Raw genomic sequence first — 23,778 nt, forward strand, 5'->3', positions numbered from 1 at the left:
ACCTTAAGCAAATTAGTCTTAAAGGAGTAATTTATTTTTTTTTTTTCAAAATGGTTATAGGAAAGCTTCAAATAAATGGATACAGATAATGCGGATAGGGATAATAGAAGCAAGCACCCATAAGACTTCATATACATGTGATAACAGTTTATACATGGCTGAATCAAGCTTTGGTACAAAATGTTATGCGTACACCTTCTCTCATTAGAACATCATCCTTGTAGTAAAGATGCTCATTTCTTTCCTTCACAGTAACTAATCATGCTGCTCTAAAAAGTCAGCAATAATCTCAAAACCATGACTAGCTGTGTACCCTGACATTTTGCAAATGGCTTTTTCAACACTCCAGCTGGCACCATGCTCTGCTTGCCCCTCTACAAGCTCCAAAGACCTGTTGTTTCCTGCTGGCAATGGGCAGCAGGACCAGCAATGGTAGCACCCAGGGTCACAACCACAGCAAGTCCCACGTGTATAGCAGGCACAGAGCAGTCAAATCAATAGAAAACCCCAGGGTTTTCTACCGATGGGGCTACGCTTTCAATGTTCACATTTCGTCATAGCCTTGGCACACTGCATATGACTGCAATCACATTGCCCATTTTGTAGTTCCACAAGGTTTTGCAGTATTATTTGGAGTTAGTTCACAGATTCTTTCAAATGATTATCTTTAAATACTGACAGCATACCAGATGTAAACAGTGGGTTCACTTCCAGAGCACCTCACTGCAGGTTTGTGGTAGAATGATTACATCACTGGCAATACTGCACATTGTTAAAGAACCAGGAAAGTCCACATTTTGGTTCTTTAAATTGACTGAGTTGATTTCTTCTTCTATTAAAACACTTTTTTTTTTCCTTCTTTTTTTTTTTCTTTAAGATACAACATCCCAAGCACATCATGTGAAGCATGCAAACACTGAAACACACCAGATTTCCAACCAACTGTAAAGCCAGATGAATTGACAAAAAAGGCTGCTGGGTCTTTGGTCAAGCATTGGAACAGGCTGCCCAGGGAGGCAGTGAGGTCACTGTCCCTGGAATTGTTCCAGAGTCATGGTAACGTGGCACTTGGGGACATGGCAAGTGGGCACAGTGGGGGCAGGTTGGGCTTGGGGATCTCAGAGGTCTTCTCAAACCTTAATGATTCCATGAGTAGACATAATGGGTTGACAGTTGGACTAGACGATCTGAGAGGCCTTTTCCAATCTTAGTGATTCTGTGACTCTATGATTCCATAACATACTTTCAGAAGGCACTGTTCAGCTTTTTAATCCAGGCTGGATTTTAGCCTGACTTGTGATTTCATTTAAGCTCCCCAGGAATGGGGATTGTGGGAGCATCTTAGCCCTCACGACTGAATGGAAAAGTGACAAAACTGGCCACAGTAACATGTAACCCCAAAATATTAAATATATTGAAACTCTCTTATAATAGCTGGTCATCATTTCTCCATAGCTAGCAATGGCGAGATAAAGTCCAGTCTACACTTGATTCATAACATGCACAGCTAAATCATTCTCAGGACAGAAGCCGTGGTCCCCAAAACTAGTCTGCTTAATGCTATTGCTCAAGAACATCCTTCTGAAGAGGGGAAGGAAAATTTGTCATATTCCTTGCTAGCTATGCATAAAGAATATAGATACTCTTCAAAAACACCCAACAAAAGTTTTGTGCATCTTCAGACAAGCTTCTTCTTGCTTTCTGCTGGTTTTCCTCTAGAAGAAAGACTGCTAGCTAACATAAAGAGCATGTCAAAGTATCACTTAAACTTGGAAACTCACTAAAAGAACTTCACTGAATGCCTCATGGTAATCTTCCAAAGGTCCTGGAAAACTGACAAGCAGAGCCAGGGCTCTCAGAGCTGCCACACAGCCAGCGAGGTGTGGCACAGAGCGAGTGGGCTGTGCTGTCCAGGGATGTTAAGGATACTGCACAGCAAGGCTAATTTGACATGCATTAAGTAAGGCTTGTTCCCTCCTGCTACTTCAGTACTACTACCTGGCAAGGAAATCCAAGGTATGACATCACTTATGATATAAATACTCAGGATCCACTGCAAGCAAGTGTCAATTTATTGTGTCATATGTTTCTAAGAGTAAAATTAGGAAGGGACAAGAATACACTACATCTTTTCCTTAATGAGCTATGTATAGCAGCAACCAGGAGGAGAATTTCCCAGGAGATGGGGGCAGGAAGAACACACACATACCACAGGCTGGGATTAAGCTGTATTAGCTTTCGGGACTCCCACATGTAATTCACCTTACACTAGGTGGTGAAAATTGCTTCAGTCACTACAACGGCCTTCAAAGAGGTACACCAGGAGACAAGTAATGGAAGTTTTGCTAGCAGCAAGACTGGATTTCTTCCTGCCTTTACTTATTATCATAGCAAGTTCTGAAACGTAGCTTGGAAAGCAAAAGGTATCCTGGGCTCCATCAGAAGAGGGATGGCCAGCAGGGACAGGGAGGTGATTGTGCCTCTCTACTTTGCTCTTGTGAGACCCCATCTGGAGTACTGCGTCCAAGTGTGGAGCCCCCAGTACAAAAAAGACAGGGAGCTGTTGGAGAGGGTCCAGAGGAGGGCCACAAAGATGATCAGGGGGCTGGAGCACCTCCCCTATGAGCACAGGCTGAGGGAGCTGGGCTTGTTCAGCCTGGAGAAAAGAAGGCTGCAGGGTGACCTCATTGCAGCATTTCAGTACCTAAAGGGAGCCTACAAACAGGAGGGGAATCAACTCTTTGAAAGGGTAGATAACTGCAGGACGAGGGGAAATGGTTTTAAGTTGAGGGAGGGAAGATTTAGGTTGGACGTCAGGGGGAAATTCTTTACAGAGAGTGGTGAGGTGCTGGAACAGCCTGTCCAGAAAGGTTGTGGATGCCTCATCCCTGGAGGGGTTCAAGGTCAGACTGGATGGGGCCCTGGGCAGCCTGGTCTAGTATTAAATGTGGAAGTTGGTGGCCCTGCATGTGGCAGGGGGGTTGGAGATTCATGATCTTTGAGGTCCCTTCCAACCCTGGCCATTCTGTGATTCTGTGAAGCAACCCTTACGTGGAGGAACCAGGTTAGACAGAAAGGTGCTACTGAACTACTTTTCTTATGGTCCTTCTGCTCCCTTCCATATGTTACAGATAAATGAAAGGCTCAAGCATGCTTGGCGGTTTGCTGCGTAAGGAAAATTCATCACGGGAAAGCCCAATCAAAGCTTCACTTCTAGCCAAAAGCAATGCTGCAACATCCTAAGAACAGATGGGAGTTCCAGCAGTTTCCACCAGCATCTTTCTGAGAACTGCAGCGCTCCCACCACGCGCTGAGGAGAGAGCTGGCACTTTGAAACATGCTTGTGACTGCTTCCTAAAAGGAGCTGGGGAGCTGTCAACTTTAATGAAGGTGCAAATAAGCACCAAAAGTAATAGTATGTTAATCTGCTTTCTCTGCACCTGGTTCTGACTTTCACATTGTGCTCTTGCAAACCTACAGTGCTGCACCTGCCTAATATGAAAACTAAATTCCAAATTGAGTGTTACAGCACAGAAGACATTTTACTGTGCACACAAACACCACACCAGCCCAGAAGCAGGGCTCATGCAACACAGCCTCCTGTCTCTGATAAGGACTGCTGACAGATGCCTGAGGAAGAGAAAAAGAACCAAGTAAACACAGAGCAATGTTTCCTCAATGCTCTCTGCCACTTGACAGCAATAAGCACCTTTGGGACTTCCTCTGTCCCCATTTAGGTGTACACATGTCAGCAGAAAGATGGTCAAATCCAAAACCACTCTAAGTCCAAGCCCATTTAGATCTACCTTTTGTCATTTAGGTTACCCCTTTACTCTTTGTCATTCTGATGAATAAACATGCACAGCTGAAACTGCCGTGTCCCTTTCATTCATTCTCTGCTCTAAGAGATTAAATCCTAAAACCTAAATTAACTGTTGCTTTAAGACTGCTTTTAGAAACTGCATGTAATCACCCGTTCTGCATACAAAAAGACTTACTCAATCCAACAGTGACATTTACCAAAATCCTAACATTAATTCTAAGCGAGATCAGAGATTTAATCATCCACATCAGTGAAAGCATTGTTTATTCTAATTAAGTGAAAAATGAAGCTGTAAATTAAGCCAGATCTTCCTGTAAATACGACAGAGACATAATCACCCCTGCATTAAAAGGTCGTGAAGGATGACACTAATACCTCATACCAAAACTCTCATGGCTACATTTTAAAACGGACATATACAAAAGGCACTTTTAACAAGGCACGGTGGCTACAAGCAGCTCTCCTTGAAACCAGGATCTCGACCTAAGGATGCCTGAAATAAGAGCTCTGAACCTCACTGAAAACTGTAGAAAGGAGATGCTGAAATTCAGTGCTGGAGATCTCCGTGAGGCTGAAGGATGCCCGCCCCGAAAGCCCCTGAAGTTATCGCACACCACGCTCTGCAGGAGGGAAAGGCAAAGATGAGCAGGGCTGTTTACAAAACCAAACCAGAGAAAGCTCTGGAGGTGCGGGAAGGGGTTTATTTGCTCTGCCACGGGCTGAGCAGCAGCACCGCCCGGACCTCAGCGGGGAGACGCAGCGCTCCGAGCGCTGCCGCATCCAGGCTCATTTCTGCCGCTCACGTGCAACTCGCCCAATTCATAATGCTACTTACGGATGTTTTTAAGGCTCGCTCAACGCAGATTAAGCGTGAGCATTAACAAACCAACGAGCGGCCGGCTCCGCGCCCGAGTTACGCTATTCCCAACCAACCTACGAGCGCACCTCGCGGCACCGACAGCCGCGAGTTAAAATTTACGGCTCTGCGAGCCCGGCTGCGCGCCGGCCGGCCCCTCACGTCCGCTCACATCCATTACTTCCCGGGACGAGCTCACACCGCCCCGGAGGGCTCCAGGAGCCGGGCGGGGCGGCTCAGCCCTCCCCACGGCCCCAGCCCCGGGCCCGACCCCGGCAGCGCCGCGGGGCTCCGCTCCCGGCCGGGGGGCGGCGAGGCCGGCCGCCTCCCTCGGGGGGCGGGGGCCATCTTGGAACCCGCGGGGGGGCCGCGCCCCCGGCCCGCCTCACCCCGGCGCCTCCTCGGTCGCCCCCCGCCCCGCACCTGCCTCTGCCGCGCCGCCCCTCGGCGCCCCCGGCGCCGCGTCCCGCTCGCCTCGCCCGGCGGAGACGGCGGCTCCTACCTGCGGCCGGTCTCCCGAGTGGCGGCGAACGCGCCCCAGACTCCGTCTAGGAGAGGAGCCGCGCGCCCCGGCTCCGCATCGCCTCTGCCGCCGCGCTGGGCCGGGCCGGGCCGCGCCGGGCCCCGCCCCGAGGGGCGGAGCTCCGCGGGAGCGCGCGGATCCCGACGACCGCTTTGCCGGAGCCCGGCTCCGGCCCTCGCCCCGCGCCCAGGCCCCGGGCCGCGGAAAGCCTCGCGTCCTATTGGCTGCAGGGGGGAGGACGGCGCGGGGCGGAGCGCTGATTGGTCGCCGGGCGAGGCCGCGGCCCGCCCCTCGGGGGTTTCGTGACGCCAGGTGGACGCGGCTCGTGTCCCGCGGGCGCTGAGGCGGCTCTGGCCGTGCGGGGCGCGTTGTGCTGTTCGGGAAGGTTTTCGTTCCTCTGTACTCGGCGGAGTTTTTCTGAGCTGCCCTCAGGTGGGATTTGGGGTGATGAATGTGCCTGCAACAAAAGTCCGCTGAGATGCGTCAGTGTTTCCCGAAGGCTCTTCATTTCTTCTAACTTTCTCTCCTTTTGGGGGCTGATGTTCCATCACGACGCACGCCTCGGTGCGTGCCGTACCGCAGCTAATCGCGCTCGCCCTCTGGCACTTGTTTCTGTTCGATGTAACGCGAGGGTTTGGGCACTGCGGAACTGCATGGTTTCACTGCGTTGCCGTTTGTTTTTAGTTTAGATCGGCAAATCATTAACAGTCACTTCCTCCTCATTCGTATCTTCAGAGTCTGGGGACGAGATCCCTCCTCTTGTGATCCGTCAGTGCCTGAAGCATTTCTGAGAGGAAACCGGTTGAACGCGTGAGGTTAGTTTTGTAATAAGTTATTCTCAAAGGCAGTAGAGTAATTACAATGGCTAGAGGTGCCAGACACCTCAAAATACAGCCCCGTTTCAGGATAAATCTGCAGAATTTTGCATTGTTCAAGGTCATACTTTAAATGTTCATCTTGCCTTCCTTTAAATATTTCACAAGATTAAATGTGTGCCATGCTAATAATTTTTTTCTTTTAATGTTGAGTACCCCCCAAGTACTTTTCCATGTCTCGAGACTTAACCACATTTGGAAAGTTAATTAAAAAAATAAATAAATAAATAAATAAACTTCTGAGTTGTGACACTTTATATGCAAACATTTAGTTGAGGCCAAGTTGTTGGAAGAGAAAGTTAATTCTTAGGAATTAAAGTGCTGACAGATACTAAGCAACAAAACTCCAAAACAAGGCTTCCAGCCAGAAAGATGATTTGCCGTCGTACCATCCAAGAATTACCCTTCTTTTCCTCTTACAGTGTTTGGCAGGAGTGAGTTGAGCCCTCTGCTTTGAAAGAGGACCTATTCTCCACAAACCCCAAACAATGCAACTCCTGCAAGCTGACCACTCCCATTTGATTGCAAAATAGATGAAGTTGAGGAGGGTGAATATCTTCCCACAGTTCAGTGCTCTTTATAAACCAGGGAGATGACATTCTCCAGCACAACTTCAGTGAAGAACTAAGCATCCCAACATCATTAAATCAATCCGAAGTCTGAAAGTCTAAGAGCCAGACCTGCAGAAGACAGGGAGTGAAATTCAAGGAGTTTAGGTGCTGATGTTCCTGTGATTATTCTCCTAAGGCTTCCTCTGGTGGAAAAGGACAAGAGGAAATAAGACACCAGGGAAGCTAATGTGAGACAGCAGTGCCCAAAACACTTTAAAGGCGACTGATTTGGCCAACGAGGTAAGACATCTGCAAAAGTAACCTCCTACATGTCATGGAGAAATGCAACCACAGAAAGACATCCCAGGAGGTGCCGTGTCTGCAGACCACTTCAGGGCCCACGGTCCTTCTGGTGGTCTCCAAAGAGCCGAAAACAAGCTGTTGGCCCCACTCTTTGCAGTTGCTAAACTGTTGTCTCAAGGTAGCTAAAACATATTAAATACTTTCCTAAAATTATTTTTCCATATTTTTGCACTATATCTGGCACAAAGATGTTTTATGATTATTAATGGGAAGTGAAACTAAGAGTTCCTCTACAAAATGTGGCCAAAACTCCTGGGAGAGTTTTGAGAACTCCTGCTTTAAATGCATTTAGTTGTGAGTGTATAGAGTGCTGTGTTCTTCACCTCCTGACACTGATGCTTTTACTGTGCATAGCTGAGATTCTTGCATAATTTAAGAGAACCATCTCAGGTGTCTCCCACTCTGTTCAGAGCACTCAGCTGTGTTCCAGATTTTGGCACAGAGCTTGTATCACATTACATTTGAGAAGAGTTTACCAGCAATGCTTATTTAGAGAATTTTCTAGAAAATAGATTTTTTTAAAAAACACATATATTTTAATGGCTCCCTGAATATTTGGAAATGACAGCAGCCTGGAGTCAAGTGTTTTAGTTCCTTGGATTTAGTCTGACAAAGTATAATCAGCATTATTTGTGTTTCCATCTCAAATTCCAGCATTATTGGAGCAAGTTAAATAAGTCCTTTTTTTTTTTTTTTTTTTTTCCTGATACACTGAAAATGCTTGCTGCTTTTTTGTGTTAGTGCTTCATCTTCATGGTATTCAGACAGGTTTGTGCCTAGCATGAAAGACCCACTGAGAGGAACTGGAACCAGCAAAAATCATTGCAAGATGAGGATGCTGGAAAACATATAGAAACAGATGAATTTATTAAAAATTGATTTGGTTTTCTCACACTTTTTCATACTGTAATTGCAAAACCTTCTGAAATTTGCTGTTAAGCAGAATTCTGAAGTATATCTAGGTGCAGTAAATGAATTATGCAAATGATTTTATTAGGAGAACATGCACATTCACATGTACGCATTATTTGCTTTGCAGTTGTGGATAAATTCTCACTTGTAAAAACAAGAGAGCTCTCTAGAGAATCCAAATTTCCTTTTCTGATGTGGTACAAAGCTGTCATGTTATGTAGGGCGTATGGAGCTTGAACAGATTAATATGAATAAATACAAAAACGTGCTAACCATTTTTTTTTTAGTTGTTTTAGGTTTGTTTGCAAAGCAAACAGGGCTCTGATATTTTGATGTTCGTGAACAATTTTTCTATGTGTTCTCCATAGCAATTTCTGAATCTTTTTCTATATCCTTTACAGTAATTATAACCTTTTCCTTTCATTATAAAAAAAAGTCAAGCTGTGTCAAGCTCTCTCCAGTCTGTCCTTCATCTTGTAAACTTCTGCTGCTTTAGAGTTCTGAGGAATTTTTGTGAGATCACCTTTCTGATTTTGTGGTGCATACATATTTCTCTTCAGGAGAATCCAGCTGTCATAAAGGTCTGTATGTGAGACAAACATCCACTTTCAGGATTTACCATTCTGGTTTCTACATGTTGAACATACTTGCTGTGGCTGTTTTTGCTATGCATAATTTGCTCTGAATATGCATACAGTTTTGATAAGTGACCAAAGCCAGCTTTTGTCCCTTCACCAAATATCTCATTCATCTTCCATAGGCATATAGTTTTCCTTACTGCAGACCATTTTGATATTCTGCCATTCATGCCACCAGCTTCTCATTTATGAAGGAGAAGCTAAATAAAGTAAACCGAGCAGAAATAAAGCAGTTTGCTTCATGCATATTCCTAGTTTGAATCCTGTCTTTAGACTGATACTTCACATTCTGTTCTACTTTGAACACATTCCTGTATGTTTTCCCATAATCTTGCTTCAAAGACAAGCTATTCTGAAGCTTGCTCTTCCATCCAAATACATGCTATTGATGTGTGTTTATATATATGTGTGTGTGAATATATATTTACTATGTTTGTATGTATATAAACTTGCCTAGTCATCAGGCCATAGTCCACTTTGCTGAATTTTGAAATACATCCACTGTTGCTTCTCCACCCAACGTGAGAAGTTATTCTGGGGCTTTCTCAGACTTGGAATTCTCCTGTTTTGAACTGTTAATCATTTTAATTATGAATATTAACTAAGATTTTAATGAAGGTAGTTTTATCTGTATAATCCGTATCATTTAATTGTCCCTTATACTGTTCCTAATTGTATGATCAGTGTCTGACCATGCCTTGCTTTTCTTATTAGAATCTCACAAGTTAATCATTTATTAATAATCATTTATTAATTCTGGTTTGCAGTTAAAACACTTTCACTACTGGTATGCAGATCAAACATCTCAGAGTTTTACTGCCACCTCCTGACCCCTGGCACACCTACTATATTTTTTAATCTTGTTTACTGGTTTGAATTTGACTAAATAAGTCTCTTACCATCACTAAACTGGGTTGGACACTGCTGGACCAAAGCTAGGCATGTCCTTTATACATCTTAATAGTCATATTATATTTTAATGCAGTGCTTGGAGAGGAGAAAAACTCATTCAGTTGAGACTTAGCAAAGCAAAAATGTTTGCTCTACTTCTAAACAAAGGAGTATTTCTGCATTAAACAGTGATGTTGCATTTCTTTCAAGACAACTTTAGAATGTATGGTGGAGTTGTGAAAGAATTAAGAACATAATGAATACAAATTGGACTTGATGATCTTTAAGGTCTTTTCCAACGTGAGCAATTCAGTTCTATGAAGTTGAGCATGTATCATCCCTAATTAGGACTGCACTTTATTTTGCTGAAATCCTGGGAGGATGAACTGTTTGCTTCACAAGACAGCTACAACGTCACTGCTTTCTTTATCCTTCCTAGCAGTAACAGAAAAGTATTGACTGCTATTAATGAATTAGGATTTGTCTGCAAGCCAAGAATGTACAGTTTCATGATGGTGGTCCTGCATGCGCATTTTAGTCTTCCTCTCATAGGATGAAAAGAATGCTGATGCTGAGATCAACATCAGAAGTTAGTGACAGACACAAGTGTGAAATATATATACATATATGGTTTGATAAGCAGCCATCATTTCATTTTAATTTTCTACCTAGTTGCCTGATCTCATTCCCTTATATTTTTGCCTCTAAACTGACCTCATTTCCCTGTATTTTCTCCCCCTAAGTGGGATGTAATACCTCCCCTCTTGCAGCCTGGAGGCAGAGTGCAGAACACCTGTGCAAACAGAGCTAAGGCAATGAGCACAAACCATTGCTCCCTTTCCTTTGGGTAGGGAGTGGTTGTACAGTGGAAAGCAGATCTCCCTTTGGCATTACTTTAAGTTATCATCATATTTGGTTGATGTATTTTGAGTGTTACCTGGAGGGGATGCATTATAAAAGAGGCAACTGCTCGGGTAGAGACAGGCCACCAAGAATAACAGGAAAAATACAACTATAATCTCAGAAAATCACATCTTCTAATATACAAGAGGGAGACAGATAAATCTTTTTTTTTTTCACAAATTGGGGCACAATTATAGTGTGTTATGAAATTAAAACAACTCTACTAAATCAGTGATCTTATTCTAACAGGAAAATTGAGTAACCAATGCTGCGCGCCTGGAGATGTTACACGGGAAGGATGTTTGCTTTGGAGATAACCTGGTCCTCCCACTTCACAAATGTTATATATGTGGCTGACAGTGGGGTATATCATAACTGAGAAGATGAAGATGGTAGTCCAGAACAGGCAGAAGTTACCATCTCTGGGATGTCTCCCTAATTAAATGAAGCTACAGCAGCCACAATGTGTACAGTATGCACCACTGGCACTTCTGCATGCTGTGCATAGTGAGAGGTTATCTCTAGGCTGAAAAATGACCACCTCACTGTAAGATGCTCATTATCAATCTAGCTGCTATCAGCTGTTATAAAGCATCCTCATTCTCCAGAAAATTTTTAAACTAATGTTTACTAGAGCTGCTTGATGAATACTGAGAGCCATGTAATCCTCCAGACATCAGGAAAGACACCAGAAATTTATATAAATTTTCCTTCATAATCTAAGAAGATATACACTTTCCTTGTATACTTAGCTAGGAGTAATCAACCTACCTTTAAAATCAGGACTGCACCCAGCTATGCTGCACTGAGTCTGTACTAAAAGGCCACAAGAACACGAGCTGAAGAGCTTCCTGATACATGCCAGATGCCTTAGCAGCAGCTCTTGTGCCCTTGCTTGGACATGGATGATTCACACACAGGCAAATGCCTCATGGGCATTAGCAAGACAGTCTCAAATTTACCTCTTCTTAAGTACAAGCAAAGATGCTTTGAGCTCAGGCTGCAGCAGACCTAATGTCCAGGGTGGATTGTGTAGATCTGCTGCCTCAGATTTCCCAAAGCAGCAGGTGCTGCTGTACTCCAGCACAAGCTTCTGCCTTGCAGGTGCTGCTAGTCTCTGCTGAGCCACCAGGACCAGCAGAAATATGGCCCACTGTCAGAACAGAGCTGGTGAGCACACTTCCTTGTGCTCCTGTCAGGGCTGCTGTTCCACTGCTGTAGCAGGAAGGTCACTGCCATTGTAACAACACTAAGAAAAAGGCAAGTGGCTGCGTTTCAGAGCTGTAATTTTGTCTTAATCCTTCCAGGTCAACGTTTTCACCACTCTGGACTGGGTAACAAACACACTGTGGTTCTTCAGTTTCTATTTTCGGTTAGCTCAGCCCAGTGAATTGTAAGCAGGCTGGCTGTGCTCGCTGCCTGCCAGCACAAGCCAGCCAATCTAGTGCAAAATCTCATTACCAGTCTTTTATTTTCAACTCAGTTAAACTCTATTACCTCTCAGGTCTGCCAAAGTGCTTTTCTGCCTCTGTGGAGGAACAGTCTTTTCCTCCTGGAAAGCACTCATATCCCATTCTGTTCTTTTTTGTGCATGTACGTGCACATCCAAGGGAGGGGTGGGAGGAAGGAGCAGCTCCCCTAAGAGACAAACATCCATTTCTCTCCCTAAGCTGGAAACCTATTTAAATCTGCTTGCTGGGAATCAGCCCTTCAGCCGCTTCCCAAGGCCCTGTGAGCAGGGTGAGCAGCTCTGCTGAGGCTTTAAAGAGCCTGGGCAGCCCCTTGCTCAAGGCTTAACATTCCCCACCCTGGAGCCAGCTGCCAGCCAGCTGTGCCAGACTACGCCAATGTGGGCTGCAGGCATCTGTGCTGACGGTCTGCACCATGAGGGTGTTTTGCTTCTTTATGGAAATGAATAGCGAAAGCATCCTGGCATTTCTGAAGCCAAATATAGGATGAGTAGATTGTTTTTCAACAGCAAAAAGGTGAATGAAATGTTTAATAGAAAAAAATTTGCTTTCAAATTAAGCAAAGGAAGACTTTTCGGATGCTTTTTTAATTCTTGAGGGAAAATCTACTCTAATTTGGCCAACTTTTAGGGTATTTCAGTTCTCAGTTTACTGAGACACTTGATACTGCTTAAAGGTTAAGAATGTCCCAGAGCAAACTCATGCCTCTTGCAACTTCAGTCCTGTTTGTGCATCATTCCCACAGCTCAGTAAGTAAGTCTCTCTCCCTTACCTGGACATGCACTTTCCTTACAAAGCTACCACACACACTGCAGCCTGGGATGACATGGAGGACAGAATTTCCCAGTGATGGCTGTTTCCAGCTGCTATGCATGTAGCTGGAGCCAAGCAACAAACTGAGAAGGTGGACGTTGCCATGCACCCCCAGTGACCTCCCAGCTGGCATCTAGGCAATGGGAAGGAAGGAGGAGACTGTCCCATTCAGAGGCAAGAGAACAAGTGCCAGATCTAAGGAACGCTGTGCAGGAAGCAGGAGAATGTGAGATGAAAGCTGGGACCTGTGCATCTGTTCCAGGGTGGCTCATCCAGATCTTGCAGTGCAATCTTTCCTTGTTCAGTGTGTACAGTTGGGTAATCAGAATGCTGGATGCAGTCTGATGCTAGATAAAAGCATAGAGGTTTTGGTAGCTGTGTGGCTCTTTATTGATTTTAATCTACCAATAATAATAATAATGGCAAGATAAATGTGGCAAAATCTGCTGTGGATGAAATTTTTATGGGCAACAGCATTCACCACATGACTAGCAGATAATTGTTATTACACCTAGCAATGCCTTCCTGGCTGGACTCATATTCTTATTTTGGAAATAGTTCCTGCTCTTTCTCCTCTGACCAATGGGTAGGACCATGCCTGTGAGTGCTCAAGCAAGGCTGATCCTCTTACTCTGGATTGCATTTAAGGAAAACTTCAGCTGGCTCCAGGCTTTCTGTGTGTGGAAGCATGTTAGCCAGCACAGACTTTAGCACACCTGATGCTGGTTTTAGAATCACAGGATCCTAAAATGGCTTGAGGTGGAAGGGAGCTTAAAGATATCTGGTTCCAAGTTCCTGCTGTGGACAGGGACAACTCCCACCAGACCAAGTTGCCCAGGGCCCCATGGGCAGGAAAGCATCTTTACCTCTGTCTGCAGTGACCTACCACTATTTGGGTTCTTGCCAGTCTTTTAGTAGTTACTGTCATTCAAGATCAACCAGGTACTATCAGCATTTAGAATCTCTTTCATGGAGTGCTTTGAGAATTGTAAATACATTCAGTATGGCTGGTGCTAGCACAGTGTTGTGGGAATCACGCTTCTGTAGCTCCAGGGCTGGACTGGATGCCTGCAGCCCCATGAAAACATTTATTGCACAGTAACAACTCAGTTGCCTGTGGTATTCCCTGAGGTGTACCAGCAGGCTGGCAGGTTGCACCACGCGTTACTCCAAGGTATGGTCAGCTACACATTTCCCCTTCTCTTGACAGTCCATTTTTAACATAGTTAATAAATGTCATCCTGCTGATGTTTCATTCTGTTTGGAAATCTGACAAAACGTCACCCACAAAAGCTTGCCAAAATTGGAGCCTGTCCTGCTCAGGGCCCATGTGGCTGCAGCTCAGAGCACTGGACAGGGCAGAGGAAAACTCTTCCACCCCCATCTACCTTCTGCAGCTTGTGTCATATCCTGGGAATCCAGCTGTGCAGCATAAAGTGAGTGTAAATATGGACAGGTGGTGCTGGCATTTTTCTTCCAGTTTCTGTAGCAATTGCAGCATTATATCATCAAATCTGCATACTAAACTAGATTAAAAGCACCACTTAATTTCAGTGTGTGGTTTCTAGGACCTTTTTTTAGTCGGTGGTTAACCTAGGGTTATGCATCCCTTGTATGCTCAAAGAACAGTGCCTGCACACCTCAGTTACAGCCATCAGAGGCTGTCTGCAAACCAAATCCTGTATTACTGAGTTGGCACCAAGATGAGGGATGTGAAATCGGAGAGTAACACTGAGCACTTCTCTCCTAGAACAGTCCAGTAGAAGCCGAGCAGACTGCAGTTCTCCAGGGATAGCACCCTGTTATCCTAATTGTAAAACAATCCTGTTTCTTCATGCAGTTCCCTGTATCATCCACTGTTCATTTCCCAATTTCAGGAACAAGGACAAGGGTCTGGCAGGCATCAGATTCTTTTGGTTCAGAAACTGCTCATACTCACAGCACAACTGAAAAGTCAGTATGCAATTCTGTAAGTAAAAACTATGCTAAAATTTAAAATTACAAAATTAGCTTTCCCAAGTTTAATGATTGACTATGCAACATTAATAGTGTTGCTTGAATGCATTTTTTTTCTGAATGCAGATAAGTTTATGTGCTCTGCTTGTTTGGCAGCTCACATTCTTTCTCTTCCCAGTGGGTGTTGAGAAAAAATTATGGGAGACAGAAAAAATAGGAAGGTTGTGCTAATTTGAACCAGTCCACACAGGCAGCTGCAACACACATTGCTGCTTCCATTTAGAATGGGAAAGGCAAACAAAAGGGTTAAAGGACATTGGTGTAGTGAAAGTCCTTGAAGCAGCCATGGTGGGATAAACATAAGACTACACCTAAGCTGTTTCATGAGATTATAGTCCCTCTACATAAGGCTCATGTGTTAGGAAAATATTGTCTGGTTTTATTAAAAGTTAATTAAAGGTAGATCTAAAATAAGCTGAGTTGACTTTTCTTCGCCCAGATAAGCCATGTGTAATCTGGTGATGCCAGGTCTGGTGTTGCAGCAAATGATGATTCTTCTCGCAGAGCAGATGAGAGGAGCTGGAACTGCCTGCTTCCAGGCAGTCTGTGCTGTGCACTCAGCAGCACTCTGTGTGCAGGCGGTGTCAGTGTGTGCAGGTGTCCTTCAGTGCATTCTGCTTAAAGCAGAGTGTCATGGAGCTGCTGCTTCTTGCAGTGACAGGGGGAGCTCCACCTCCAATCTAGGGCCACACACAGCACAACCTATAACTCAGCATTACAGAGTGGACATGCAAAGACACTGCAGAAAACTAGTGGACCAAGTATGCTCCTTTCTAAACCTGTTTCCTTTTCTAGACACTGGCAAAGGCTGATAAAAAAAACCTCTTCTATAAAAACAAAAACATCTTGTGTGTGTTCTGTAATGCTTTTCCTTTCTGAATCAGGTTGGCAGTGTCTCTTTAATGTGCAGCACTGTGAACTTAAAAGAAATCTCATTATCAGCCTTCCTAGCCGTAAGCACTTCATCAAGTATTCCATGGTCGCTGCCTTGCAGATGCTATAGTTAAGGTGCTGGGTGGTGGGGTTTTGTTTGCATTCCCTTAAGCCCTTTTCTTGTTTTCATGTGTAGCTATAAATATCTTATCCCTGAGAAGACATGAAAGTAATCCTATAGACATTAATTAGATTCTGTGTGATTTGTTTTTCAAATTCTGGAGTCACAAAGCAAAGCACAAGTTTTAATTACCCATTTTTGTTTTGGGACTAGAACTTTCAGACATATATCAACACGATCAGAAATATGTAAAAATTCTTCTCCGAAATTCTTGTATTCTTTCCCCCAGCCAATTTTTAATAAGCAAGGAAGCATTTATGCCTGAATCAAAAAGCTGTGCACCCCTGAGTAAAAGTTCCAGTTCCTCTGTTGTGGGTCTCAGCACTGTGCATCTATCAGGTATTGTTCACGGAGATCCTCAAGATAGAAATCAAAAACTTAAAAGTATAGTTCATTTCAGTTCACTTTTTAAACTTTGGAATTAAAGACAGACAGCTTAATCCCAGAGCAGCCATATCCACCCAGCTGGGTAAGTAACCACTTTCTTTATCCTCCCCTCTAAATGTTGGTACAACAAAACCGTATCACCTAATTTAAACTAATCCAGCTAATATTACATGCTTGTATTATGTATTCAGACAAGAAGGAAATTACTCCTTTCTGCAAACATTTTTGCAAAATTAGTGCAACTGGCTTAGGCTGATGATCAGAGCGATATTTTGGGCAGGTAGCTTTCATCAAAGTAGAAACGAGTAATGATCCATTGGTGTCAGACAGCTAGAAATTGCTGAAATGTAGCACTTTCAGACAGGGTCTACTGCAGGTAGGATTCACGGATTGCCTTGGATTTCAACTTGGATTTTGCCTTTGGATTTCAAACCTACATCTTGCATCTCCACTCCCTTCATCACAGAGAAAATCACTGTAGGGCTGCTGGTAACCAGATGACAGCTGTGGAGGCTGCACAGGCATGGGATGACACCACTGGGAGAGCTGAGAGGTGGAAGTGGCTTTTTGCAGAGGCTGCTGAAGGTATCCTAATGACTTTGATGCACTTGTGTTAAGTTCGATTTTTCAAAATATCCAAAGTATTCTCAGGTTTTCTAGTATCTGGCTTCTTTCTTTTTGCCTTTCTTTTTTTTTTCCTTCTTTTTTTCTTTTCTTTCATTTCCTTTTTTTTTTCTTTTTTTTTCCCCCAGTTAGTAAAGAATCTTGGCTTATGTGTCTGTGTATATTCCCAGTAATTCTTGGATTTGTTAGCAGGTTTCTATCAATCAGAGCTGACTGAGGTCTCAAAGATAGGCTTGAATTTACTCAAAGCTAAGTTTAATTTCATGAAATTACAAAGCTGATAGAGGAAAGCAACCAAAACTGGTGGCCCCACACCAAAAGGCTACAAGAGCTCATTATTAGTGGTCAGGGAAAATGTTGCACAGAGGAGCAACATCTCTCAGCACCTACACTGTAAGAAAAGCTTCCACCAGAGTTCTGCATGGATGGAAACCCATTATAATAGGCAATTAATACAGATCCTTGGTTTACGGACTGCTGTACTGTGACCATTTATTTGTCCAATATAGAAGCAGAGACGGACCATTAAAGATGATAAATGCCTCCTTTCCTTTCTGTTTTGTGCTATCCCAAGTTTCCCCAAGCAGCACCCCTCAGATTTCATTCCTGCCTCCCTGTTTACCTGCCAGAAATTAAAAGAATCTGATTTAGATTTCATATATAAGCCATCCAAATCAACCATTCAACTACCCCCATACCTACTCTCCTAAATACGTACTGTGAAAAACCTGTCTTGTGGTCATATGCTATTTTAATTGGTTCCTGCATTCACCTAAGGCTGTCTGTCTCATTCACACTTGCTGTCATTCCCTTTTCCAAGCCCTATTCTTACCAGGTGTGTGTTTGTCTGAATCCTGTGAACCAATCCTATGACCATGAATAGATATTCTTATATCCTTACCTTAAATTTACAGTTCTGTTTCTCATAAATATTCTCAAACTGCTTGCTTTTTGAAGCTTTATGTCTTTATAGAAATATAACTCTGGATTGTGACAAATATCTTTGGAGTGTTTCTATTAGCAATACTTTGCTGTTCTAAATTACTACTATTAAACATTCTGGACTGCCAAATTTTATGGATAAATGTGAAGAAAGAGCCTCAACCTGTCATCGTAGTCTTGGTGAACATCTTACCAATTATTCACTCTAAAGCTAAAGAGAATAAACTGCTGGGCTCAGAGAAAGAACATGTAGTCAGTCAGTGCATAAAACACCGTGCTTCTCTTCAGTTTCTCATTTTGCAGAGGATGTGAGAGCAAATCTGGAGTTCTGCAAATTTACTGACTAACACGTGGGGGACTGTGTAAGTGCTGACTACCCTGGTCAAAGATGCCTGTCTCTGGGAAAGGCCAGCAGTTAGAACCATATGAAGACACCTCAATGAAGGTTTGAATTTTCAAGGCATTGGACAACAATCTCTCCCACTGTGAGGAAAGAGCAAGGACACAGCTTGTGGCTGATTTTAAGTACAAACTCGTGTTTTTTTCTGGAAGGTAAGGGTCACTCACATGCATTTCCTAACTCTTCTCATTTGTTGTAGGTTGAAAGTGCAACCTTTCCATGGTTGCATGAGACTGAAATTTCTGTCACTCTTGAAATTGTAGTTCTGAATGGGGTGCCAGGGACCACCTACATTTTCCCTATCAGCAAACAAAAGTTCCCCTATCTTATCTTGTAGCACGCATTGGTCACTGGCTCACTACAGCAGCCAGAAGCCTCAGCCATGCTGAGGTGGATTTCCAGAGTGAGTAAAGAATTTAAAAAGCCAATTTTTAAGCTTTTCTTCCAAAGCACAGAGCCTTTCAGACTATCTGAAGAAGAGACTGCTTTTTTTTTTTTTTTTTTTTAATGTGACGGGAACAGCACATTTTTTCTTGTAATTGTTGAGAAGCAAAACCATTTTGGCTAAAATTTTTATATATGCTCAGCCTGAGGCAATTCTTGATACACATACGCAGACATCACATACCTCCAGCCTTTTACAGGCACCTGCCATGGAAAATCTTAGTTCTAATGGCACAAGTCTGACAATGTCATAGGCAATGGAAAATGTGGTCTAATAGTGGAAGTTACTAGGCAGCATTTAGCAGGTGAATTGTCCCAGCACCACCCAGAATTATCCCTCTGAAAAGATTCTACAATCTTAGTTGCCCTTTGCAGTAATTTTCCTTTTAAAAAGCCTTGGCATGCATTTGTTCACATGAAATAATGATTTGCGGAAGGAGAGGAAGTGAAAATCCCACCCATCCTTTTCTCTCCTGGTTTATTTATTTTCCACGTGAGATTAATGAGTTTCCTGCAGCAGGGCTAGATCCGCTCACACATTGTGCAGATAAGTTAATATTTATTTCCGTTTCCAAAGGCGAGCAGACACCTTCACCTCCCCCGTTTCTTTAAAGCAGAGATCTGTGTACAACACGTCAAGTGCTGCCAAAATCAAACATCCTAAATTGTAAAACACTACTTCCATGTTGTGTGCTGCCATTGAGCCGACAGGTAAATCAGAGCTGTACTGCTCAGTGCTGACATGAAAGCTGAGTTAACTGGATTCATTTTACCAGCAGATAGCTTGGAAAGAACACATATGCTTTTTTAAAGGGCAGAGCCTGTCTTGTGCCAGGCTGAGCTGCTTGCAGCAAAGCTCATGAGGGTCGGTTTCCTACAGATTCCTCTCCCACGTTCCCATACACTCCCAGTTCCTTCCCGCCTCCCCGGTGCCATCGCTCCTCCCTGCAGCATCCCCCCTGTTCCTGCTCTGGGCAGTCAGCTGTTCTGTCTCTGCCTCTGCAGAAGCTGCAGATCATCACTTCTGCAACCTGCCAGGTTTCACAGAGCTTCCTACTCCAAGGCTTCTCTGTCACATGCCACCAAGTTAAAAAGTGACCAGGAGATGGGCAGGCAGCATGAATGCAGAGGCTGCATTTCCTAGGGAAATGAGGGAGTCCTTAATATCAGGGCATTATATAAAATAATTATATATAAGAAACATGTGTGACTTGGTTCTTGAGGCTGTCTAAGCAGATATTTATACTGTTATTAAACTCTTCTTCTCCACGGTCAACCCCACTGCACCAATTACAGCTTCCTTCTCCTTGGCCAAGTTCCCCTTAACAACACAGAAGAGAAAATTCTTATTTTTCTTCACATGTGATTTTGAGTTCTGTATTTTAGAAGGTAAACTGGAAAAAGCAATATGAATAAGTTATGGCAGCCTATGGCACCTGGTTGGGTGCTCCCTGCTGCTGGCAGTGTGCGTGGGCTGCACAAGGGGCTGTGCAGGATGTGGGAAGCTGGTCCAGCTGTGTGCACACTGCAGAGACCTGCCTTCTGCAGCCAAAGAGCGAAAATGCTGTCTGATAAGGGTGAAGTTCAGTAATTTTTGCTTTTACCTAATGACACAGCTGTAGCAGAGCAAAGAATTTGATTATTCACTAGGTATTTGATATCAAGTATAACAAAAAAGCACTGCATCTTGTGCTTAGGAGCTGGCAGCTGAGAGAAGCAGGAATGTCTTGGTTCGAATGTGCCTGCACTTCTCAAAAGAAAAGAAAAAAAGCCTGTGAAGTTTCCTTTCCATTTACAGTGAGTACAATAACACTGGCACTTCTCTAGGGGAGCAGTCACAGTCACTGCTTTCATTATGACACTCCCTCTGGCGCAGATAAAGAGTAAATGAGCCTCTGACTCAGCTCCAGATGTGTCCTTTATCACATAACCCAGACTCAGCTAGAATGAATTTTTCAAGACATATGGCAGCTGCGATTGAGAATTTAGAGCAAATAACAAGCTTTCAGTATTATTACTACGTTACCTGTATTGCTCACAATTTAGAAGCCTGTATTTTAAAAGCAGACCTGCTGCTTCCAGCAGTGTGACTGGTGAGTGTTGTATTATACTGCCTCATGGAGAGCATCCTGCATGTTCAAAGAGTTGCCTGGATCTCAGCCCGTGAGGAACAGTGGGAATTTGGAGCCTCTCCCTCCTCTCTCAGAAGCAACAGGCAGGAGGAAGCTTGAAAAGGACAACTCATTTCCCACTTGTCATTTTAAAAGAGAAAAAAACATAGCTGATTGCAAAAGTTCAAGGAGAAGATTGTGAAGACTTCCAGAAACACCCCGAGGCTCCCAGGAAGGGTAAGGTCTGACAGAGCTCACAGCTGTATGAAGCCAGGCGGAGATCAAAGAGATGAGAGCACTTGGTGCCCTCCTGTTCTCCTGTCCCTGCTTACCAGTAGCACACAACTGAGAACTACTGGAGCACCTCAGTAGTGCTGTGGCCGTAAAGGTACAGGCAAGGAGAGAATGTTTCAGTGACAAAGCACGTGCAGTTTTTATAAGAAATACACCATCCATATTCTGGAGATGCAACAGTGATCCATGAGAGAAGTATAAACATTTTCCCCATAATCAGCCAGTTCAACTTTTCCTCTTTAATTGCAGTCTTTTTGGAAATAAGTTCTTTTTAAGGAATTTTACTTCTAAGATTTGAGAGTTGCAAATGAAAACCCATGTAACCTAAAAGCTGTTCATTTTACATTAGCCTTGCCTTTCAGTAACCTGAAAATTTGGACTAACAGGTCTTGAAACTGCTATGTCATGGGCTATGAGGACTCAACATGCTGCAGCACTGCAGATGCAGAGCTTGTAAGGAACAGAAGGGGAACATCATCTTAAAATCTGGACCTGTAGATCAGAAATTTGTGAACACTGCAGTAAAAAAGCTGGGTTAGGCTTTACATTCTGTCTTCTGAAGAGTTTCTAAAATCTTCATATATTGTTCATCTTTTAGAATTTTCTTTCAACAAAGAGTTTCCTTTCTGCAAGGTAGAACAAACCCACATCTGATCTCCAAAGGCCATAGAAACATACCTCATATATTGGGACTAGTTTTCATACATGTTTTGCTTTAGGATTACACTCCCAGATAAGTGCCCAACTTGTGGGCTGCAGACTCTGACTATTGCATTTCCTCTCCTTCCACCATCTCACTCTTGGACTAGCAGTGACCTAGCTTCAAAAAGAGAGGCAGACTTTATTCCCTATCCACATCATTTTGTAGCTTACTGACTTGCTGTCTTTGGAACAACTGGTTTAAATCCTTTCAGCTGAGAATGGAATTAGTGGTCTCTTATTTTCAGAGCATGAGCTCTACCTTCTAGGCTGTTGCACTGTTGCACAAACAGCAGAAGATATTCCCTGGTGTGTTTTGAAATGGAAGTGGACACGGTTTCTGCTGTCTTAGATAAGAAGACATGGAGCTGCTTGTCTCAGCAAGATGGCTGCATCTCGGGACAAATGTTTCTGTAGAAGTTTAGATACCAATGATGCTCAGGTGCCCATAAATTCAAGACATATAACAGGGCTTTATTCCATGGTTCTCTTGGTCTGAGGCACCACAAACTTGCCTAGATTTTGCTCCAGGCATGTAGAGATTTTTTCTTGAAAGAAACCCCTTGAGGTGGTTCTGCCTTCCTAGGGTTCTGCCCCAGAGTCCTCTCTGCCACTATAAACATAACCAAGTTGTTCTTGCTTCCACCAAAGCAAGTCCTTCCTCTGAAATTTTCCTCTTGTCCTCTATCACATGCCAAAGGTCAGTGTTAGATGCCCAGTCTGGTGCAACTACCTTTTGATGACAGTGGTACAGGTAGCAGCTCTTTCCACGCTTCCCACCACCAGATGTAGAAAGGTCTCTAAATGAGACATAAAGGTTCACTCACCTTCAGACATTCTCTAGGACCAAGGGCCCAGAAAGGCTCTTTGCACTGAAAGAATGAACCTGAAAGAATGTTACAGGAATGGAAAATGATTGCAAAGGCAGAGGCTCTATCTCTGTGGGACTCCCAGCATCAAAAGCTTGGGAAATGATGTGCCCTCTCAGTGCCGGAGGTTGGACTGCAGCCTTTGTGTCCTTGATCTTTACAGAGAGGAAGGAAAAGCAATTTTCAGATCAGAATTTGTTAAGTTTCTCCCCCTTTCCAAATCTATAGGAAAGCTTACCACATCTCACACAAAGAAGTAACACATTGCTAGATTTTATCTTACGCTTGGTAGGCAACCCACTGTACTTGCAATCATAGATTCATCCCACAGGAATACAAAAGGAAAAAAGAAAGTTGAAGTGGAAAATAAGCAAGTGGGAAGATTATATTTGCAGAGAAGAGACCGTAAAAAGAAAAAAGCCAAATTACCCTTCCTTTCAACTATTGCTTCTTCAAAGACACTGCTTTCAACTGTAGAAGTAAAACACTACAAAAACAGTTCTGAAATTTGGTAATTGCCAATATCCCTTGAAGCTCTTTTCCACTAATTCCAAAGTTAATAAAGAAATTAATGACACTTATTTATCATTAGCTGACATTTGCATAAGCTCATTTCTCCTGAACAGGCTGCAGCTCCATAACAAATGGCTCCAGCATGGCTACACTCAGAGCTACAAGAGCCTTCAAAACCAGCCAGGAGTGGCAGGCAGCCTTGGCACTGTGCTGGAGGCAGTTTCTGGTGGGTTTCAGCCCTGTGATCCTTCCTTGGTCTGACACAGAGCATGGCATCACCACTGGCACTGGAGGGTGTATTCCTTCTTTTACCCACCTGGTGGTCCTGCTTATCGTCAAAATATTCTTCTTCAGAAGCCACTCACATCCACAAAACACCAAACTTCTAATTTGCAAAAATAAAAATAAAAGTAGGAAATGAAATACCAGTGGAATTTACCCTTTTGTAAAGAAAACAAGGTCTCATAGAAAGTAGGAGCTAAATGGGACTTAGCTAACACGGGGCCCTTCAGCAGATTGCAATGTCTAATTACACATGCTGCATTTTACTCATGGTGCAGAGAACCATTGCAGCCTAAGCTGGGCAGCTTTTGGCAATGAGGAGTCTGGTTCTCATGCTCAGAAACAGAAAGAAATGTTTCTCTTTCCTAACTGCTGTACTAGGTTTTCCCTACTCACGGAACGAAGAGAAGCGCTGTTACGCAAAAGTTATGAGCAAATACTGACCACTTCCTCTTTGAATTCCTGTTGCCATTTTTCCCATCCTCTGTATTCCTTTTATCATAACTACTTACGATAGCATAAATGC

At 43.6% G+C, this 23,778-nt stretch overlaps 1 protein-coding gene and 1 long non-coding RNA gene across 10 annotated transcripts in view; one reads left to right on the forward strand and one right to left on the reverse strand.

The window, feature by feature from the left end:
- The window catches only part of MPP7 (MAGUK p55 scaffold protein 7), a 142,791-nt gene extending 137,458 nt beyond the window's left edge, over positions 1-5,333 (reverse strand). For 4 of the 8 annotated variants that reach the window (XM_031616079.2, XM_090143006.1, XM_090143007.1 and 1 more), the window contains exon 1: positions 5,182-5,333. The gene's annotated coding sequence lies outside the window, so the exon portion shown is untranslated. The other 4 variants (XM_090143012.1, XM_090143014.1, XM_090143011.1 and 1 more) reach the window with 4 other exon arrangements.
- A 193-nt stretch (positions 5,334-5,526) lies between these two features.
- LOC149917549 (uncharacterized) lies at positions 5,527-14,579 on the forward strand. Of its 2 annotated transcripts, XR_016467844.1 has the most exons (4): positions 5,527-5,634; positions 5,938-6,017; positions 6,500-6,928; positions 14,495-14,579. It is a non-coding gene; the product is annotated as an uncharacterized LOC149917549 (long non-coding RNA). The 2 variants fall into 2 exon arrangements; XR_016467843.1 differs by lacking the exon at positions 14,495-14,579 and having other exon boundaries at positions 6,500-7,397.
- The last annotated feature ends 9,199 nt before the right edge of the window (positions 14,580-23,778 follow it).

This window comes from Phasianus colchicus, chromosome 6 (assembly GCF_987193195.1).
Source record: "Phasianus colchicus chromosome 6, bPhaCol1.hap1.1, whole genome shotgun sequence".
NCBI lineage: Eukaryota > Metazoa > Chordata > Aves > Galliformes > Phasianidae > Phasianus > Phasianus colchicus.